General features: G+C 39.2%; 1 protein-coding gene across 4 annotated transcripts in view; it reads right to left on the bottom strand.

Annotated features, from left to right (window-relative positions):
- MTERF1 (mitochondrial transcription termination factor 1) overlaps positions 1 to 13,903 on the bottom strand; it is a 410,515-nt gene that overhangs the window by 87,708 nt on the left and 308,904 nt on the right. For all 4 annotated transcript variants that reach the window (XR_009864562.1, XR_009864561.1, XM_062178072.1 and 1 more), the window contains one exon: positions 7,667 to 7,742. The gene's annotated coding sequence lies outside the window, so the exon portion shown is untranslated. The remainder of the gene's footprint in view (positions 1 to 7,666; positions 7,743 to 13,903) is intronic.

Raw genomic sequence — 13,903 nt, 5'->3', positions numbered from 1 at the left:
GCATGGAGGCCTGGGGTTGGTCCCTTCACAGTGAGGCTCAGAGCAGTTCAGAGTTGCACAGTGCCTCACCACACAGCAGTGACTGTGGAAAGGTGTCTGAGTCTATCCTGGCTTCAAACAGAGGATATGGAAACTGACTATGCTTTTTAGACCCTCCTGCACTTGATTCTGAACACATCAAGTGCGGATCTGGAGTGCCCTCTAGTGCTGGAATAGCACCAGTAGATTGTGGCAAACCTGAAAACAGGGAACCATCTAGTGCTAAAAAAGAGAAGTGTTTCTCATAGTGTCCATTTCAGTTCAACAGGTTTCCCCTTTGGTGCTCAGTTAGTTGTCGCCAATCAGGGAGAATATATGATATTTGTCCCTTTGGGACTGGCTTAATTCACTCAGCATGATGTTTTCCAGATTCCTCCATCTTGTTGCAAATGACCGGGTTTCATTGTTTTTTACTGCTGTATAGTACTCTATGGAGTACATGTCCCATAATTTCTTTATCCAGTCTACTGTTGATGGGCATTTGGGTTGATTCCAGGTCTTAGCTATTGTAAACTGAACTGCAATAAACATTAAGGTGCAGACAGCTTTTTTGTTTGCCAATTTAATTTCCTTTGGGTAAATTCCAAGGAGTGGGATGGCTGGGTTGTATGGTAGGGTTATGTTCAGGTTTCTGAGGAATCTCCAGACTGACTTCCATAGTGGCTTAACCAGTTTGCATTCCCACCAACAGCGGGTTAGTGTCCCTTTTTCTCCACATCCTCTCCAGCATCTGATGTGGGTAGATTTCTGAATGTGAGCCATTCTCACCGGGGTGAGATGGAACCTCATTGTGGTTTTGTTTTGCATTTCCCTGATTGCTGGTGATCTTGAACATTTCTTCATGTGTCTGTTGGCCATTTGGATTTCCTCTTTTGAAAAATGTCTATTGAGGTCCTTGGCCCATCTCTTAAGTGGGTTGTTTGTTTTGATGTTGTTGAGTTTCTTGAGTTCTTTATAGATTCTAGTTATCAACCCTTTATCTGTAGCATAGTTTGCAAATATTTTTTCCCATTCTGTCGGTTGCCTCTTCACTCTCCTGACTGTTTCTTTTGCAGTACAGAAACTTCTCAATTTGATGCAATCCCAATAGTTAATTTTGGCTTTGACTGCCTGAGCCTGCTGGGTCTTTTCTAGGAAGTCTTTGCCGGTCCCAATATCTTGCAGGGTTTCTCCAATGCTCTCTAATAATTTGATGGTTTCGGGTCGTAGATTTAAGTCTTTAATCCATGGTGAGTGATCAGCTCTTGTGCTGACTGCTGATGTACAATGTAATACTTCATCCATTGTAGTATTTTTTTCTGTTTTGTTCTAGTACTATTGGTTGAACTCTGTAATTAACACACAATTATTCTTAGGTGTTTAAAGCTTAATTGAAAAGTGATTCCTATTAAATATAAGAGTGGGAATAAGAGACAGGGGAGATGTACAATTTGGGACATGCTCAATTGGACTTGACCCAAATGGTGGAGTTAGAAATGTGCCAGGGGATTCCAATACAATCCCATCAGGGTGGCATGTACCAATGCCATCTCACTAGTCCAAGTGATCAATTTTAGTCCACAAATGATCACACTGATAGGTCTAAGAGTCAAAGGGATCACACAAACAAGACTAGTTTCTGCTAACATTAACTGATAGAATCAAAAAGGGAGAGAAAGATCCATCATGGGAAGCGGGATACACAGCAGACTCATAGAATGGCAGATGTCCTAAACAGCACTCTGGCCTCAGAATCAGCCCTTAAGGCATTTGGATCTGGCTGAAGAGCCCATGAGAGTATTGTAGGCATGGAAAGCCAAGACACTGTGGCAAAACAAAAAAAGAAGAAGAAGAAGACGACCTAAATGAAAGATCTCTGTTAGTGAGATCTCAGTGGAAAATACGGGGCCATCAAAGAAGGAGGTACCTTTCTCTGAAGGGAGGAGAGAACTTCCACTTTGACTATGACCCTGTAGGAATAAGATCGAAGTCAGCGAACTCAAAAGGCCTCCATAGCCTTGGAAACTCATGACTAGAGCCTAGGGAGATTACTGATGCCATAAACAAGAGTGTCAAATTGTTAAGTCAACAACAGGAGTCACTGTGTACTTACTTCTCATGTGGGATCTGTCCTTAAATTAGGGTCCAATGTGAAGTAATGCTATAACTAGTACTGAAACAGTATTTTACACTTTGTGTTTCTGTTTGGGTGCAAACTGATGAAATCTTTATTTAATATATACTAAATCAATCTTCTGTATATAAAGATAATTGAAAATGGATCTTGATGTGAATGGAATGGGAGAGGGAGTGGGAGATGGGAGGGGTGTGAGGGGGAGGGGAAATTGTGGTGGTGGGGAAGCCATTGTAATCCATAAACTGTATGTTGGAAATTTATTTTTACTAAATAAAAAATTAAAAAAAAAAAAAGAGAAGTGTACACAGAGTCAAAGAAAATTAGCAGATTGCTTAGGATTTCTGAAAGGCGCAAAGGTAGTACACAAAGACCAGAATAAATATCTAATCCTTCAACATACCAACAATATCAGAGACTAACAAGCATCAGGAACTTTCAAAACATGCTTGTGAATCCCCGAAGTAAGACTATTGTCTCCATTTTGGTATTAGTAGCCATAGACAATTCTATTTCCATCTGAAGGCAGAGGTTCTGCAACTCATTGAAGGCCTCCCAGCTAAAGAGCAGTCAGGGAGATGGAAGCCACAGTGATGATCTACACAAGCGATCCATACTGCCCCCCAACAATAAATTCCAACAGAGGAACTGACACTGGAGGAAATAAAAGTAATAGCATAAGCAGAAGAACCTTAAAGATAATGTTTAGGGCAGGTGTTTAGTGCAGAAGTTGAGTTCACAATTGGGACAACAGTATCCCCTATCACAGTGTCTAGTTCAAGTCTCACTTCTCCACTTCTGATCCAGCTTCCTGCTGTTACTCACCGGAAAGGCAGCAAATAATGGCTCAAGTACCAAGGTCCACGTCCCTTACATGGGAGATCCAGATAGAATTCCGGGTTCCTGGCTTTGGTCTGGCTCATCCCTGACTGTTCCTAGCATTTGGGAAGTAAACCAGCAGATGAAAGATCTCTCTCTGTATCTGTCTCTCTACTTTTCAAATAAAATGAAAATAAATTAATTAAAATTTAAAAAGAAATAATAAGCCAGTTTTTAAAAAAACATTTTTATTTATTTATTTCAGAGGTAGAGTTCAGACAGAGATAGGGGAAGACAGAGAGAAAGGTCTTCCATCCGCTGGTTTACTCCCCAGATGGTTGCAATGGCCAGAGCTGAGCCAATCCAAAACCAGGAACCAGGGGCTTCCTCCAGGTCTCTCACGTGGGCACAGGGGCCTAAGCACTTGGGCCATCTTCCACTGCTTTTCCAAGCCATAAAAGAGAGCTGGATTGGAAGAGGAGCAGCTGGGACTTGAACTGGCACCCATATGGGATGCCCACGCCTCAGGCAGAGGCCTAGCCCACCATGCCACAGCACGGGCCCAAGCCAGTTTAACATTTAAAAAAAAAAAAAACTATAAAAAATTGCAATAACAGCTTTTAAAATACCCACGTGATACAAATCACACTTGTAAAACCACAGTATCTTTTATAAAATAGGTTCAGGATCTGATCATCATGTTATAATCATGTTCAAGGTAAAAATTAACTCCTCTCTAGGAAAGATACCAAGTCTCAAAATAAAATCTGTATCAAAGGAAAAACCAAGAATTTTCAGGTAACCAAGACCTAACTTAACAAAATAAGGTGCCAGAATCATGGGTATTTGGTACAACAGTTAAGTTACCACTTGGATCCCATAGTGGAGTGCCTAGCTCAAGGCCTGGGTACCTTGCAGCTAATCAGATTTCCTGTTAATGCACATCCTTGGAGGCAACAGATGGTGGCTCAAGTGCTTGGGTCCACGCCAACCACATGGGATACTGGCGTTGAGTTCCGGGCTCCTGGCTTTGGTCTAGGTCAGCTCTGCTTCCTTCTGACATTTGAAGGGTAAACCAGCAGACAGAAGATCTGTCTTTCTCCTTCTGCCTTTCAAATAAAATTAAAAAATTTAAATAAAATTTTAAAAATAATGTACCAGGAACCAAACTTTTTTTCAAAAAGGAGGTTTTTTTTTTTTGTTTTTTTTTTTGTTTGTTTGTTTGTTTTTTTCAAAAAAGAGTCAAGTTACAGAAAGAGAAAGAGATATCTCCCATCCACTGGTTCACTCCCCAAATGGCCACGACAGCCAGGACTGGGCCAAAGTTGAGATACTGGGATTCAAGAGTGGCTTGAGCATGCCAAAATGATTGAAAGTTTATTCAAATAGATAATAACAGAAAACTTCCCAATTCTAGTGAAAGACACTATCCAGGTACAGGAAGGTCAGAGGTCACCAGATTTAATTCAACCAATTTTATTTTAAAACATATCATAGTCAGTTCTCCAAGGTTAAGGATAAAGAAAATATTCTCAGATAGCAAGAGAAAAAAAAAACAAATGCAAAAACTTTACAGGCCAGGAGTGAGTAGGTTGGGATTTTCATATCACTAATGGGAATAAAACTGCCAGCCAAGAGAGAGCCAGCAAATCTCTCCTTTAGATATGAAGGAGAGATAAAGACATTTTCAGACAAACAAAGCTGAAAGAACTTATCACCACCAGACCTGTCCTACAAGAAATGCTAAAAGGACTTTTTTAATTGAAAGAAAGACTCTAAGGAGTAAGAACAAAATATCAGAAGGTAGAAAACTCACTGGTAAGAATAACAATATAGACAAATTCAGAATGCTATACTATTGTAAATATGGTGCATAATCACTTATATATTTAGTATAAAGTTTAATAATAAAATAAAAAATCAATATGTTAATAGATAAGGAACATGTAAAAAATGTAAAATCATACCTCAAAAATTCAAAACGTGGAGAAGAGATCAATGGTAAGTTCCTATCATTTCAAAATAGTTTATTATAACCAAAAGATGTGTTTTGTAAGCCTCATGGTAACACCAAAACAAAAATCTATCATAGTCTTACCAAAAATAATGAGCAAGGAATGAAAATACATTACTAAAGAATGCCATTTAACTACAAAAGAAGACTGTAAGACAGAGAAACAAAGAAAGTAAATAGCAATAAAACAGGTATCAAAATGGTGGTAGTAAGACTTAATGCATTAATAATTACCTTAAATGTAAAGTGACTGAATTCTCCAATTAAGAGGTATAGAGTAAAAGAATGAATAAGAAAAAAAAGACACAAATATATGCTGCTTTTCAGAAACTCACTTATCATCCAAGAGCTTACATAGATGGAAAGAGCTGGAATGAGACATTGCATGCAAATAGAATTCAGTAGAAAAGTATGACTATCAGGAAATTGTTTTTAAATCAAAAACAGTGAAAAGACACAAGGAATACTTGTATAATGATAAAGTGTTCAACTCAGCAAGAGAAAATAACATTTGAAAACACATTATGTACAAATATTGGTGTACTCAAATATATAAAGCACATACCAATAGACCTAAATGAAGAGATAGACTTTAATACAGCAATAATAGAGAACCTTAATAACCCACTTTCAATAATGGAAAGATGACCGAGGTAGCAAATCAACAAAGAAACAAGAGAGTTTAACTGTACCCTAGACCAACTGGACTTAACAGACATCTACAGAACATTCCACCCAACAGCTACAAAATAGACATTCTTAACAGCACATGGAATGTTATTCAGGGTAAATCATATGGTAGGTCACAAAACCAGTCTCAACAAACTTTAAGAAACATAAATCACATTGATTATCTTTTCTAATTACAGTATAACAAAAGTAGAAGTCAAGAAGAACTTTGGAAACTACACAAATACATGGAAATTAAAAAACTTACTCTTAACAATGAATCAAGGAAGAAATGGAGGAGGAACTCACATTTTTGTTAAATGAGTGCAAACAGAAATACAACATATCAAAATCTGTGGCAAACAGAAAAACCACTACCAACTCAACTAAACAACTTAGCACTGAACCTCAAGGACTTAGAAATCAATCCCAAAATTAGTAGGAGGAAAAAATTACTAAAGCTCAGAGTACAAAATAAATGGTGGAGACTAAAAGGAAAATACAGAGAAAAAAAATCAATGAAATGAAGAGCTGATTCTTCAAAAACAGAAGCACAGTCAACAAAATCTTACCTAGACTAAGAAAAAAGGACAATTTAAATACACAAAATATGAGGTGAAAATTCATTACCAACATTACCACTTACACCTCAGAAATATAAAGGTTTGTTAGAGATTACTATGAACAATTACATGGCAACAAGTTTGATAACCTTGATGTATACACCCCTCCAAGATTGAATAATGAAGAAACAGGATATCTAAACACCAATAACAAGTAGTGAGATTGAATCATTAAAGTCTTTCATCTAAAAAAGCCTAGGACCAGTTGGTTTCACTACTGAGTTCTAACAAACATTTAAAGAAGAATTAATCATAATCCTTCTTAAATTATTTCAAAAAATAGGAGAGTAGGGAATTTTTCCTAACTCATTATATGAGGCCAGTATCATGTTGATACCAAAACTAGACAAAGACACAATCAAACAAGAAAGCTACTGGCCAATATTCTTGGTCAAAATATATGCAAAATTCCTCAGTGGAATGCTAGCAAACTGAATCCAACAGTAATTGACAATATTACTCTCCATGATCAAGTGGTATTCATTCCAGGAATGCAAGGATGGTTCAGTGTATGTAAATCAATAAACATGATACACATTGGCAGAATGAAGGCCAAAATCATATGATCATCTCAATGGATGCAGAAAAGACAGCTGATAGAATACATCACTTCATGACCATAACTGAACAAATTAAGTATAGAAGGACTATTTCCTCATAATATCTGCCACATATAACAAGCCAAGATCAAACATACTGAATGGAGAGAAGCTACGGGGTTTCTCTCTAATATCTGGAACAAGACCAGGGGTATCGCTTCCACCATTTTTATTCAGTACAGAACCAAGCAATGAGGCAAAAACAAAGAATGAAAGGACACCCAAATGGAAAGTAGAAAGCCACATCATCCAAGTTGTCAGTTTGCAGTTGACAGAATCTTAAATATAGAAAACTTCAAAGAATCTATCACAAAACTTTTAGAACTAATAAATGAATTTATTGAAGCTTCTGGATACAAATTCAACGAATGAAAATTAGCAGCATTCTATACAACAGTAATGAATTATCTGAAAGAGAAATTAAGAAGGCAACCTCATTTCCAACAACTAAGTGCTGGCAATGACATGGATAAAAAGCAACCCTTGCACACTGTTTGTCATAACATATGTTAGTGTAGTCATTGTGGAAAACGATATGAAGATTTCTCAAAAAACTAAAAATAGAACTACCAATATAATCCAGCAGTCTCACTACTGAGATACTCATATATCCAAATGAAATGAAATCAGTCTGTTGAAAAGATAACTGCTCTCCAGTTTTTTTTTATTGCAACACCATTAACAATGGATAGTTGAATTCACATATCCAATTGGTAAATGGATAAGGGCGATGTTGCAGACACAAACAACTGAATATTATTAAGCTACTGTTGTACCAAAATCAACTTACCTTTTGATTCCATTTTTCTACAAATGTTCTGAAGTAATTTCATAGAAGCTGGGAGTAGAATGGTGGCTACCAGAAGCTGGGGAAAGCAGCGGAAATAAAGAGATAAGAAACGGTTGATTAATAGATACTAAATAATGGTTAGAGAAGTGAAAGAAGTTTTTAATGTTCTGTTGCACAGTATGGTGACTATGGATACTGATCATATACTTTATTTATCTGTATCTATATTTATACAAGTATATATGTATTTTAAACTGAAGAAAGAATTTTGAATATTTTCACCCTAAATAAATGATAAATGGTTGAGGAGATATGTTGACCCTAATTTGAACATTGAATAAGACATACACGTATTGAAACATCATATGGTACCCCATAAATACATTTAATTTTTACATATCAGTTAAATATAATAAATTTAAATAATAAAGTTTGTCATTACAGTGTGCCATTCCCACCTTATCCCCATGTTTGCATGGTTGGCTTCATTTTACTTTTTACATGAAAGATTAAAATCCATCTCTCTCTCTCTCTCTCTCTCTCTCTACCTCTCCCTCCCCCCAGTCTAGTATTCTCTCAAGATACTTATTCTTACATTTTGTAGCATTCGTCACAAGTTATAATCACTCATAATTTACTTGATTGTGCATTTCGTTGTCTGTGTCTCCCAGTTGGACCCAAATCTGCATCAGGGCAGACTCAGTGTCTATTTTATTTCCCACTCCTTCAGCCCAGAACACTCAAATACTTGGTGAAAGAATGAACGAAAGAGTGAAGGCATTAATAAGCAATCACTGAGTGAAAATCAGCAAACTGAAACTGCCAGCTGAAAACCACAGTTTGACAAGCCCAGGTATGAATCCATCCTTGCATTACTTTGCAAGAAACTTGCTTAGAATACAACACTGGGAGCCCAACACTGGAGACAGCATTTGGCTGTTGAACAAACCCACGGAGTCAAAGCAGATTTCACCTTAGGTCGGAGATCCACTCCTTTCCTGGCTCCATCACCTCACACATTAACACCCCTTCCTCCCCTCCCTAGAAGGCAACATAATGAAGATCATAGGCATTTTGCAGACAGGTAATCTCATAACAGACCCCTGTTATTCACACCAGCAAAGCCGTCCCCAGGGTGTTGGGACTTGCCTGCCCCACCAGCGCCGGGTACTGCCAGTTGGTGATCTGTAAAGGTGTAGGGTTCATTAGGGCTCTGAGAACAGCTGTTCTGTCTTCTGGGATTGGATTACAGGATCTCATTATCTCCCACTGCTTGCCTGCCTCAAGCCTTTTGTTAGGACCAAGACCTATCATTTCAGCTTGCCTGTTATCAAGAGGGCCAGAGGTGGAGGTTTTTGTTTTCCTTGTTTCTGTTCACCATTTTTAAGCGTCTTCCAAGGGAAAGCGGTAACAATAATGTTGATTACAAACACTGCAATAAAATATAGAATTGTTTCAGGCCATGAACAACTAGTTCTCGATCGAAATTTCCTAGTTAAGACTGACACAGTTTAAATGTTGGCTGATTTGCAATGGGCTGTAAATAGAGATAAATTAATAAAACTCCTGGAAAGCTTTTGCTGTATTCTGCTTTAAAAAAAAAAAAAGTTTGTTAACTTAAGTCAAACTTCTAAAAACTTAGAAAGAAGAAAATGGCTTTAACAGTATTTAGGGCATGCATGTCTACTTGGGGCTCACTCAGCACAGCAGGCTTAGTTCAGGGAGTGGCTTAGCATTTCAATTATTCAAAGTACAAATTGCAAGGCACACTGGTATTCTGCAAGGGTTTGCTGTGGACAGCTGAAGAGTTAGTGGATTAAAAGCAAAGTACAGAGGAAAGAGCAGAGCTAGAAGAGGGGCAGAGCAGGTGATGCATGGCTTCATAGAGGGGACTAAGGACATTGCTCTTTAACCCAAAGCAAGGAAAGGCCTTTGGATGGCACACACAGTTAAGTGGATGGAGGCAGGAAGGCAGGGATGTGGCTACTTTCATTTTTGAAGGACATAAAGACTGACTGGGGAGTAATAAAAGTGAGTCTGGTATGCTACTGTTCTTACATTGAGAAATTATGGTACTTTGGGTTAAGATGCTGTCTATATAGATACAGGAAAATAGAAATAAAGATTTGGAACACATTTAACACCTTAAAATCTCAATCACTTGTTAATGAATTGTGTAGTGCAATGAAGGAGAAAAGCTCAAGAAAGACTTCTTATAACTTTTCACAACCAGCTGAACGGAAACAGCATTCACTGAGAGAGCTCACACTGGAGAAAATCACGTGAGAAGGAAAAGATAAAGAATCCAGGCATACACATGCTGAGTTTCAGGTCCTTCCATCCGAGAGAAGGTGTCACAAAAGCAACTGGACGTAGGTCTAGAGCTCAGAGGAGAGATCAGCCTTCAGCATTGATAACTCAGAAGGTGGGCTGCATGAGATAAAAAGTGTGAAAAGATGGCCTGGAACTTAGCTCTAACGAACGCTAACACTTGGAGGCAGGAGGAGAACTGGCAAAAAGACTGAAGAGCAGCCAGGGAGGTAGAAGGAAGACATGAAGAATGGGGGATGAGAGGGTAAAGGAAGCCAAAAAAAGATGGTATTTCAAGATGCAGTGATTGATAGCGGCAGGGTAAAGGTTATGTCCTAAGCATCAAAGAAGACGAGAACTGGAAATTCTCTGCTGGATTTAGAAACATGCTGGTCACAGGTAATTCTAGAAAAATCCATCTTGTTAAAGGGAAGGGACAAAGGCCAAAGTGAAATGTGTCCTTAGAGGAGTTAGTGGAATGTGAGGAGATGAAAAAAAAAAAAAAAAAGAAAATAGCATTTTAACAAATTTCATTGTGGAGAAGGAAGGGGGGCTTCAGATAAAAAGGGAAGCCACATTAAATACTGCTTCTTTCCTTATTATTAAACAGGAGAGGCCAGAGGATATTTAGATGTTGAGAAAAATGAGCCAACTGAGAGGGATGCATTGATAAACAGGAAGAAAAGGGCTTATTGGCTAGAGTGTGTAAGGGTATAAGCTGCACTTGTACAATGCTGTGTTAATTGCAAACCTTGGCTATCACCAAACACAATAGAAAAGGGGCCCTCGTTCTGCCAAGCATTGCCTCCAAGTTAAACCTACTGAGCCAGCAACTTCTATTTTTGTCTATCGTATTGTTTATCCTTCAAACTTCAGGGTCTCTTGTTCCTTGAGACCAATCCAATACAGCCCTCTGAATTTACTTCTGTGCTCCCAGACCACAGCCATAACCAATTCCTAGATCTTGGGGGCTTCACCCTAGGTCAGATCCCCAGGCCCTGTACTTGACCAGATGAGAAGTAAAAGGAATAAACACTAGATTCAAAAAGGATCAGTCCTGGCTGGCGCCGCGGCTCAATAGGCTAATCCTCCGCCTTGCGGCATGGGCACACCGGGTTCTAGTCCCAGTCGGGGCGCTGGATTCTGTCCCGGCTGCCCCTCTTCCAGGCCAGCTCTCTGCTGTGGCCAGGGAGTACAGTGGAGGATGGGCCAAGTGCTTGGGCCCTGCACCCCATGGGAGACCAGGAGAAGCACCTGGCTCCTGCCTTCGGATCAGCGTGGTGCGCCAGCCACAGCGCGCCGGCCACGGTGGCCATTGGAGGGTGAACCAACGGCAAAGGAAGACCTTTCTCTCTGTCTCTCTCTTTCTCTCACTGTCCACTCTGCCTGTCAAAAAAAAAAAAAAAAAAAAAAAAAGAAAGAAAGAAAAAAAGAAAAAAAAGGATCAGTACTGTTCAATGGCCAAAAATGTTTTCCCCATATCGTAGGAAGGGCTGATGACCATCGCTCCCTTTGTCTTAAAGAACACCCAACTTCAAGGGTAACCTACAATAGTAAGCCAGATGCTGTGCACTTTTGAGATTCCAGGCCAGGCCACGGCCCTCCCTGTGTGTGCTTCGTGGGTTTCCTCTCAGACCTCCCTCTGGTTAGTTTTCCATTAAATTCAATATGGCTGTCACTTCCCACAAAAATCAAGTTCCATCTGTTTCATGTTTCTTTCTGGACCTTTTAATGTCCTAACTTACTTCTTTGGAGAAAATATTGAAAGCTGAAAGTAGTAGATAAAGATTTGTGTGCAGGAAACGAGCTGTCAGCACAGATGTATGGTATAACTTTTACCAAAAGTTCAATATTACCTTAATGTGTATTCAGGGAGAAAGCTATAAATAAAATGTTCACTCTAAATGGGGTCATAAAACAATGGAATATTTTCATAGCTTTTTACCCAGATGTTGGTTTGAGGCAGTTTTATGCTGTATCATTTCTGATTTTTTTCATAATCAAAGGAAGAAAGGAAGCAAGGGAGAGGAGAGGGAAGAAGGAGTGAAGAAAAGAAAACAAGAGAAAAGGAAAGGACAAAGTGAAGTGATTATGCTTTAGTTTTTTCCCTGACAAATCAACAAGTACAGAGGAATCTGCTTTAAAAATCCAGATTCCAATATTTTCTTTGGTTCCATCTCTGCTTAGCTCATGATAAGAGAGCACAATACAATGACCTCATCATGGGCTTTAGAGACAGACAGGTCTGGGCTCAACTACCAGTTCCATTGTTCACTAGCATGAGACCCTGGGCTTTCTCTAACTTTGAGACTCAGTTTCTTCATCTACGAAAGTTTAATAATGTGAATTGTTCTGGGTCACTGTAAGGATTATATGTAATTATGTTTACACAGTGAATTTTGTGTCAATAAACTGTAGTTATTGCTGCAAAATAGACTGAGACTCAACACATGCATGCTGTTCTACCTCCTTCACCAGCTAAGAATCCGATTGAGTGAGACACCCCTGTGGGAGATGGAAGCTTCCACATTCAGACTCAGTTGTAACATAATAGAGGGGTACACATGTTCCTTAGCAGGATAATGTCAGCATTATTATTTCCCACGAAACATGTTTGCTTCATGGGGGCCAGACTGTGACATCTTTGGGGTGAGTTTCTGGAGGTGGTGGTGAGTGGAAATAAATGCTCTGTGATGAATATGCTTGTTTCTTAAGGCCAGAGGAAACCGGCCTCAACTCCTTCTACTGGGGAGATGGATCAGTGGACTTTGTATCTACTCAACTCATAGAAGTCGCCAGAGCATTCTTTTCTCTATTTTTGGTCTACAAAGCTGGGGAAGCTTGAATTTGCAGCACCAGGAAGAATACATGGGAAGAAACTCCAGTGAGGAGACTTGGACATTCCTCAAAGGTGAATCTGGACACTGGAAAGAAGAGGAAACTCAGGAAAGAGAGAGAGCTGAAAAAGAAGAAAAATCCATCTACCTTCTTGAATTCTGGGGTTTATATTTGCTCTGGGACAGGCTAGCAAGGCAAAAAAAACAAAAACAAAAACAAAAACAAAAACAAAAACAAAAACAAAAAACAAAAAAACAAACCATGAGAAAGGAAAGGCCCTGACTTCTCAGCCACCTTGTAGGGGTTCTTTGACCATCCCGACTTCCTGCTAATTCCAAGCCTGGGAGGCAGCAGTGATGGTTCAAGTGACTGGGCTACTGCCACGCACACGGGAGACCTGGGTTGAGTTCCTGCCTTTTGGGGCATTTGGGGAGTGAACAAATTGATGACAGCATTTCTATCTGTTTCTCTTTCTTTGTTTTTCAAATGAATTTTTGAAAAAGTGTTTTTAAAGGCTCTGACTGCTGAATGAGGGAGAACACGGGGCCAGGTGGTCCCTCTAGAGTTACAGCTTGCTATAAACCCCTGAAGTTGCTAGCACCTATCCTAGACTTATTTTAGTAATCTATCTTCATCAGACCTCCCAGGATTGGTGTAAAGTCATGACCAGAAGTGTGAGGCCAACATTTCATCTCCCTGGTGGACTTCCCACTTGGTGGCCTTCCTCAGCCTTAGCATGTCCAGGACCAAACCCAAAATATTCACCCATTCTCATTCCCTGTGGCTTTGTAAAGCTTACCAACCTCCCAGGTAGCAAGGAAAGAAACTGACTTCTCGGCCCCTCTCTGTATCCAAAGAGATGATCAGTTCAGTTTTCTAGTTCATAATGCTCACCATCTATCAACCTTTCCTTTGAATATACTCTCCCTACTTCAGATCCCAATTGCTAGCTTCCTAACTAGTTTCCTAATCACAATCTCTTTCATCAACTACAAAATCTTTCTAAAATACTTTGATAGCTCCCTTTCTCCCACAGGTCTTACTCTACATCCCTTAGCAAGTTTCATAATTTATTTCATTTATTTTATA

This window comes from Lepus europaeus, chromosome 20 (genome assembly GCF_033115175.1).
Source record: "Lepus europaeus isolate LE1 chromosome 20, mLepTim1.pri, whole genome shotgun sequence".
NCBI lineage: Eukaryota > Metazoa > Chordata > Mammalia > Lagomorpha > Leporidae > Lepus > Lepus europaeus.
The sequence above is the reverse complement of the archived record's forward strand: the minus strand, read 5'-3'. Positions and strand labels throughout refer to the sequence as shown.